The following is an 8461-nucleotide window of genomic DNA, read 5'->3' on the forward strand; positions in this document are numbered from 1 at the left end:
TACCATGGCATCGGTCGGAACGGGATGGGGTGTTTGGACGATGGAAGGCTAGCTGTTGGGGCCTAGTGGAGGGGAGACATATAGACACAGATGTGGCGGTTATTACACCCCTAGCTTCCTTCCACATGGCGTTAACGCCCTAGGAAGGTGTAATATTACGTTCATCTCTGCCTCGTGTTTATGTTCCCTCTCCCTCGCTTTTTCCTCATTCTCTCTCTGAATCCCTCAGCGTGGGCCTAATCGTGCTTACGTGAGATCGCGGAATTGACAGGTTGCACACGACGAAATGTTCTAACCCCACACTTCAAAAGGCCCCCAAAGTGATAGCTTTCAAAGTCGGAGGTCAGAGTTAAGACCATTTCTCCATCTCCTTCTCCGTTGAAAATGTCTTATATTGTCGCTGTCAGGCAGAAACTTTGAATCTCCACATTTACATTTTTTTTTACATCGTATGACAGCAACAATCTGTGAAATTGCTGATCTAGATACTCATAAGGTTTACAACACGTTATGAGCTTGTAGATCTGCAAGTCTGTCTTTGGATTTTATAATGAAGTATTGTGCTAGAGCTTGTGCCTAAAACTATACTTTAGAAAGAAAAGTAACAGTTTCAAATTAGATGTATGCCCAACCACAAGGATATAATACATGAATCACCCTATTCTAGTGATGCCATCCTGGATAAGACAGATTACGAGCAAGCGAGAAAACATTTTTCTTTCCCGCACAAAGGAAGGAAGTATGTGGACATGACAGTGACATGAGACAGTGTGACAACGGCTGTGTCTGTGAGGACCGCTGGCCGGCTTAAGACAGTCAGAGGAAGAGAGAGACAATGGCAGCTTTTATTTCTCCACCACACATTCCAGTGGAAGAATGGAAGAACTGGCCCTGCCTGCCTGTTGCTCTGAGGAGTCAGACTTGCTCATCTTGTCTCCGTCACGGTACTTCCCAGAGCCATTGTCAGTCGGGTGCTAGAATGCTGCAACGTAATGCCGAGGGATTGTTCCATTAAGTTTTGAATGTCCTTTCACTTAATTGTTTTTACATATCTCCCATTTTTTTTCTGGAGAAATTGAGCGAGCGTGTAGGTGGATATTGTGTGCACTGCACATGTAGACATTTCCATTATCATATAGTGCTTTGGATGGTTTTATCACTCTGGTTCCAATGGGAAAGACGCATGACAATGAATCATAATCGTGCTGTTAAGTTATGATCATTCAATATGCCATTGAAGATGATCATCAGTGAGTTTGCACGTTCACTCTATAAATCACATACACTATGTACTGCAGCGGTGCCCACACTTTTTTCACTTGAGAGCTACTTTCACAATGACCCTCAATATACCCATAAAGAAAATGACCCCATTGCTGAAAGTAGTTAAAAAATGTACCTGAGGGGGCTTTGGAATAGCAGCGCTGGTGTTACGACATACACATTTGTAATGGGAAATAGAGGGGCCAATGGATTTGTACGGTTGTGCTTTGTAATGCTATTGACATTTGTGCACAACATTATTGAAAACAAACTAAGTATTGCATTGCTGGTTTGAGCTGCCTTTTTTATGTCAATCAAGTCACCTAAATTCAAGTGTGTAATTTATATATCCTTTGTGATCTACTGGTAGATCGCAATGTACCTTTTGGGCACCCCTGATGTATTGTATGGTAATCATTCTAAAGGCTCAGCCTGCTTGTAATGTATGTAGTTTATCATTAATAGTTTTCTTTTTAACTTCCATTTACTGAACAGGCAGCTGAATCCCAGCAATTTACTCACCATAAGCTCGTTATAACATAACAAATAGGAATCGGGTAAGCAATCTATTCACTCACTGTATGAATAGCAATTATAAACAGTATGTTTATAATTGCCATAATGACCCAACTTGTATTGTTGGTTACATAGAAATTAAATTGATACTGAAATAGCACATTCAACATTTCCATGTTTGACAGTTTTGAGAACCTATTGCCTATAAATATAAATTAGGGAGTAAGAACGTAAGCAGAATTATGTAATATTATTAGCAACGGTGCACATTCATGCAGCACCTGCTCAGTTTATGAAACATTTTACTTACTAATGATACAGAATATCATTGCAGGTATGGGTATGAATTAACTGTTATTCGTGGTCCATTAGGCTATTTAAAAAGTTAACAGATTTTAATATTAAATCTGAATATTTATAGAATCTCAATACATAAAGTATCGCAAACTACATATCGAATTGGTATAGTATTCCATCCCTAGTAGCCAACAACTGGATGTAAAAGTGGGAGGACAATATTCCAGATTGAGAGTTGAGACTAGAGAGCAACTGCAGTTACTAGGGTAGAATGGTCAGTTACTATAGGGTAGAATGGTCAGTTACTAGGGTAGAATGGTCAGTTACTAGGGTAGAATGGTCAGTTACTATAGGGTAGAATGGTCAGTTACTAGGGTAGAATGGTCAGTTACTAGGGTAGAATGGTCAGTTACTATAGGGTAGAATGGTCAGTTACTAGGGTAGAATGGTCAGTTACTAGGGTAGAATGGTCAGTTACTAGGGTAGAATGGTCAGTTACTAGGGTAGAATGGTCATTGTGGCGAGAGACAGGCATGCAGCAGCAGCCAATACACAAGTACGAGGATTGCGCAACACCAGGAAACAGAGAAACATTTATAAATAAATAGACCAACCAGTCATTCCCCAATAGTGTTGGGACATTCAGACCCAAATCCCCTCTCCGGCGCGGCGCCTATGGGTCAAAGCAGTAGTGGCTCAGAGCCTGATGACCTAATCATGGGCTAAATTCCCATTAGCTAGTGTAGTTTATAACATGTTGACTTTACACGAGGGAGAACCAAGTTCGAATCCTGGGTGTTACATGAGCACTGTATTTACATTCTCATAAAACAATACGTCCAGTCCACATTCTACAAGCTTCTAGACCTGCTAATATGAACCCTAGCAGTCCTGGTCGACAACAAAGTATATCGTGTTCAAGTGGTTAAACAATTACTTGTCTCATTGTGTTTTTTAGTCAAAGTTGGAAAGCACGTGTTTTAACCTTTTGCATGAAGTCTGTGCCAACAAGGATGTGGCTTTCTTTGGACTGCATGGAAAGTTCAGAGATACCAACTTTTTCCTGCGGATGAAACATTCTTCCAGGTGCTCTGGGGTATCCATGTCTGGGTGGCACCGAGGGTGTTGAGGACCTCGTCAGGGAGAGCATCCTGTTGGCCTCGCAGCTGAGCGCTGTTTCCTCCTGTGCCTGCCTCTGACCTCCAAAGCTCCTTCTGTTACAGAAACGCACACACACGCACGCACGCACGCACACACGCACACACACACACACACACACACACACACACACACACACACACACACACAGGCCCAGAAATACAGCGTGTTTATGCATGCACCATGTACCTACCTGCATGCTCTTATAGCAGGTTGGGTGCATTGTAGCACCAAATGTCTGACAAAATGAGGTGGCACCTTGATAATTGTTACAATTTACAATTTGGGCATTTAGCAAAACGACTTACATAAATTAAGCAATGACAACACGCAGGTAGCCTAATACATCAAATACATAGAAATAAGCTAAGAACATATCATGCGACTAACAATAGAAAATCTGTACAATGAACCTATAAGTATACACTATAGATTGCTATGTCTACGTAATATGCTATCTAAATTACATAGGTTTAGCCTTTGCATATGCCTGCAAGGTCGTAGAGGCTAGGCCTAGGGCAAGTGCTACGCAATTGTTACATCCACAATTAAGGCCTGTTTAAATAACCTTTAAAGAGACCCGACATTCCCTCTACAGCAGGTGATTATGCTTTGACATTAAAAATATATTATTATAAATATTATATTATAAAAATATAAATATGCTATCCTATACAATATCTATCTGTTGATGTTTATATGGTGTCTAGTTTATATAGCCTATATATGTTCACACTTCCCATACCAGGATATTGGCCCTTGAATGAGACTAATCATCCCCACTGATAAACTAAAATCATTAACATAGATAAGACCCTAATTAAGAGGATTAGATGCATAAACGAGCACGAATGCACACACACACACACACACACAGAGAGAGAGAGAGAGAGAGAGAGAGAGAGAGAGGGGGGGAGATAAAGTAAAGATAGCAAACACGGGCCATTATGCTTGATAAAGCTGTCAGCAGCCTTTGAGTCATTATTTCCCACTGAATGATAAATCCTCCTGCTATGTGAAGTGTGGAGAGTGGAGTCAACACCTTCAGAGGGTTTAGGGGTGAATGGTAGCTCCTCGAGCTCACTTCGTTATGTAAACACGCGGCGGCACACAGACAGAAAGAGAAGAGAAGAGCCCTCTCGACCAAAACAAAGCTTTAAAGGATAGGAGAGATCATAGAGAAGATAAAGAAGAAGAGAAGAGCCCATAGCCCCATATGCTACGCCTCGGTGGCTTTTTGTTAAGTGAATTCATTGAGGAGGAGGCGTGATCGATTGAGAACTGGCTCCTGCCTGTCTTTTTTTGTATTACGCACACACACACACACACACACACACACACACACACACACACACACACACACACACACACACACACACACACACACAGACAGACACACACAGACACGCACGCACGCACACACGTCTGTGTTCCGTACCCTCAGGAGGAGGAACCCCCCCCCCCCAAAAAAAATATCTGTCATTTAAGGCTCCAGTATAGTTTGCCTACTTTACCATCACTTCCCCCTGTTCCCCACCAACCACTACCGCTGGAGCAAAACACACACTCCTGAAGGTGGAGAGAGAGAGAGGGAGAGAGAGAGAGCGAGCGCTGAGAGAGTCGAGAGAGAGAGAGAGAGGTTGTACAGAAAGCTGTCAAGTCCAGTCGAGTCGACATCACAAACACTAGAAGAGAAAACGAGCAAGCAGCAGCAAACATTCACTCCTTCTCCTCGGTGTTCACTTTGATGAGAGAGAGAGAGAGAGCAGCTGAACTAAACGGTGTTTAAGGTGATTTCTCACACTGACACACACACACACAGAGGACGACTTTAGTTTGAGACAGTGTGTAAAAGTCAGCGAGGAGAGGATCGAGGTCGCTTCTGGGCATGGAGAGGTGATTGTTTTGAGTGATAATCGGACATCTTTTTCCGCATCTGCTGCTCTCTGAATTATGGTAAGAAAATTCTCACATATACCGGTATCTACCATTCTTTTTTTTGTCAAATGCATTGGTATGCCTTATTTAAATAAGCGCAATACGTTTTAAATGAACTGTAGGTTATATTATCGATATAGAAACAACTAACGTACCGTAGCCTATATCCCAGGGTTTTCCTTTCTTGTCTTTAAAACTAAAATACTTTATTGTTTTTAGTTGGAAACTTGGAATGAAACCACCAAGCCTAATAGTAGTACAAGTACAACTCCATATCCATATTTATCCACATTTTATTTAAGTGACAAATAATTGCCTTTATATAGATTCCTAACAACAACAAACAATCTATTTATTAAATGATTTGTTTTTAAATGTATTCATTCATTTTACAAAGCATTTTGACCCAAATATTTTTAATTGCTAAGCTATAATTTGGCTATTACACATTGCATGTTTTGAAATAAATTAAACTAAATAGCCTATACCTCAGCAGTTTGTGTGTTTGTTTAGCAGATCTAAAGTAAATTGGTGTGCATGAAGGTAAACTGCTGCTTTTATAGCCTACTGTCCAGATTAGAAAATAATAGCCTATACATTTAAATTTCATTTTGTGTAATATTTTCTATTTTGTAATAGGCTACGCTAAAAACACTCAATTTGTTAATATAGCAACATGGCTACATTTTACATTGTGGTAATTAGATTTGTATAGCTTAATTGCTCATAGTAAATACTTGTTTAATAAGGTAATTTATTCGGGCTTATTGAAGTGCAACAAATCAATCAATTAGACTTGTGTTGTGTATAGGCCATATTAGTGTGCACAGTCAGTGCAGAGTGAGTGAAACGGGAATGTATGAGGGATCCCGGACTCACACATTTTCCAATTCAGTTTGAGGCCTTTTGTTTTTCTTGGTGGCTGTTGAATCCTTCCAACACTTTTGCTTGGCTTGAGTACAGAAGATTGCCCCGAAATCGCTGCGACTCCCCCCCCCCCCCCCTGCAGCAGCGAGGGACATAATTAAGTAATTTAAGGGAGCCACGCTAAGCATTTTTCAAAGGCGGGTATTCATATTTTTCAAGGACCCCTTCATGCCTTCAGTCATGAAGGGAGACTGACTCCTATGTTTTGCTAGCCATTCAAATCAACTTTAAACGCTTTGCTATCATTACAGACCAGACCAGACTATAAGAGGTTGATCTTTCTCCCTCCCTAGTATGACTCTCTTCATCCTGACCTGCATGGAGATAACACACAAAAAAACTAAACTTTAAACAAACAAAAGCAAAACAAAAACACTGGGGAGGGGGGGGGACCCAAACCAGCAACATGAAAAAGTGATTTATATCAATCTTGTTTTATTTATTACATTATCTCTGTGTCAGGCTATACTTCAAGCTTAATCCTCATGTCAGAATCTCCAACAGTGCAGAACATTGTTTGTGACTATTTTTAATTTAAATAACAGTCAACGTGTGGAAAGTTCAGTGGTGATATTTCACCTGTGGAGACAATCCTTCTTCCTTGGTGAGTGAGCAACAGTATAGATCGCATGGGGCTCATCCCTATGTTCCCTATAGGTTCTATGTTTCCAACTTACCTTAGGGTTAGCGTTAGGTGAAGAAGAGTCTGAGCAATTATGTTTTATTTTATTTTATGCCAGTGTTCATTTTTTTGTTGGCTAAGACTAGATAGTTTAAGTAGCCAGCTATGCAGGCCTAAAGTTCAATGAATTGTTCAAAGACTGAGCTTAAATCAGAATTTGCTACTAAAAGTAAGTAAGTTGCTAAAATACTTTTAGTCTTCCTAGAATTACAAAAATGACTAGGTTAGATTTCTAGTTTAGGTTTATTCTAAGTGGGGAACAAAGAACCTTTTTTGTGGGGTACGTGGGGAACATAGAACCTGGGGAACATATATAGGTACTCTCCCAGTGCATGTAGGTCTATCACTTCTTCAGCCACAGGCTAGTATCATCATCGCTTCAGGCCATGAGACGACGAACACATCCCTCCATTTTGAAATGTACACGACGAGCCACACCGAAATGTGTTTCCCATATACAGCTTCTCTAAAATGTCATATCATTTCCGCCTTCCTTAACAGAATTTGGATGTATATATCCCTTTGTCAGTGCCAATTACCTGAGATAAACCTGGAGGGGAGGGAGGGGGGGAGGAGGCCATGGCCGCATGGCGAGACTGGTCCATTATTATTATTATTATTATCAGAGATGGTTGCTGTATCAGGCCCTGCATGTGACAGATTGTAAATTTCCACAGATTCCACCTCAATACCTGTATTATAATATAACCCCCCACCACAAATAACCGTCAGGAGGAGTTTGGGGGGGTGGTGGTAGCAGTCAGGAGGCTTCAGACCACATACCGAAGGCAGTGTGTGCCTGGGCGTGCTTGATTTAACACTCTGTTTCGTCTCCTAATAACATTAGGCCCCATTTCTGGACTCGTTCTCCTTGGCTGGCCACGGACCCTCTCTCTCTCTCTCTCTCTCTCTCTCTCTCTCTCTCTCTCTCTCTCTCTCTCTCTCTCTCTCTCTCTCTCTCTCTCTCTCTCTCTCTCTCTCTCTCTCTCTGCCTTCATGGTTCCTATTACTAGCTCTAATAAATTGTGAATAAGCGGCGGGCCCAAAAAGTCTTGGGCTGTGTGGAGAATTCCCCATCCTGTAGTGCAAAGGCACCCCCTCTTAAGAAAACACGAATTAATTCCAAACCCCTCTGTAGCCAAAAGTTTGTGGAATGATAAATATTTTCATAGGAAGTGCTGCTCTTCCTGACTTTATCTCGCACCAAATTCATTATATTTCACGGCTTGCCTTAAGCCCTTTGTGTCTTTATAGCGCACTCCCCATTCCGCTCTCTCTCTCTCTCTCTTTCTCGGTTTCTCTCTGTCTTCCTCTGGGAGTCAGTGTGTAGAGAGTCTATAGAGGACTTGAACTCTGGGTCTCAGCAGGCCTAGCCCAGCTTGTCCCTGTGGTAACTCTGCAGTCCACCCATCTCCTGGGTTTGAGAGATGAATTGATAGTCACTGCCTCCAAGAGCTATACACAGTATAAGCAGCCTCTGCAATATCGTAGTCAGCTGAAGGCTTTGTTCACTATGTTGTTGGGTTCTTTGGTTATTATTGTGACATGATGATTGAGTTCTTAGAACAAGGAAATTCTTTATTTTTTAACATACTGTAGGTTGGAGTTCACACTGTGTCTGCATGGTGTGTTAAAATAAACCACAATTCTTTTTTTACATTTGGATTTAACTGGGTTTAT

At 41.2% G+C, this 8461-nt stretch overlaps 1 protein-coding gene across 1 annotated transcript in view; it reads left to right on the forward strand.

Moving 5' to 3' along the window:
• Positions 1–4931: 4931 nt before the first annotated feature.
• The window catches only part of eya2 (EYA transcriptional coactivator and phosphatase 2), a 42388-nt gene continuing 38858 nt past the window's right edge, over positions 4932–8461 (forward strand). The window contains 1 exon segment of the mRNA XM_083771998.1: positions 4932–5190. The gene's annotated coding sequence lies outside the window, so the exon portion shown is untranslated.

The sequence above is a fragment of the Protomyctophum parallelum genome (assembly GCF_964188405.1).
Source record: "Protomyctophum parallelum genome assembly, chromosome: 8".
NCBI classification, from domain to species: Eukaryota; Metazoa; Chordata; class Actinopteri; order Myctophiformes; family Myctophidae; genus Protomyctophum; species Protomyctophum parallelum.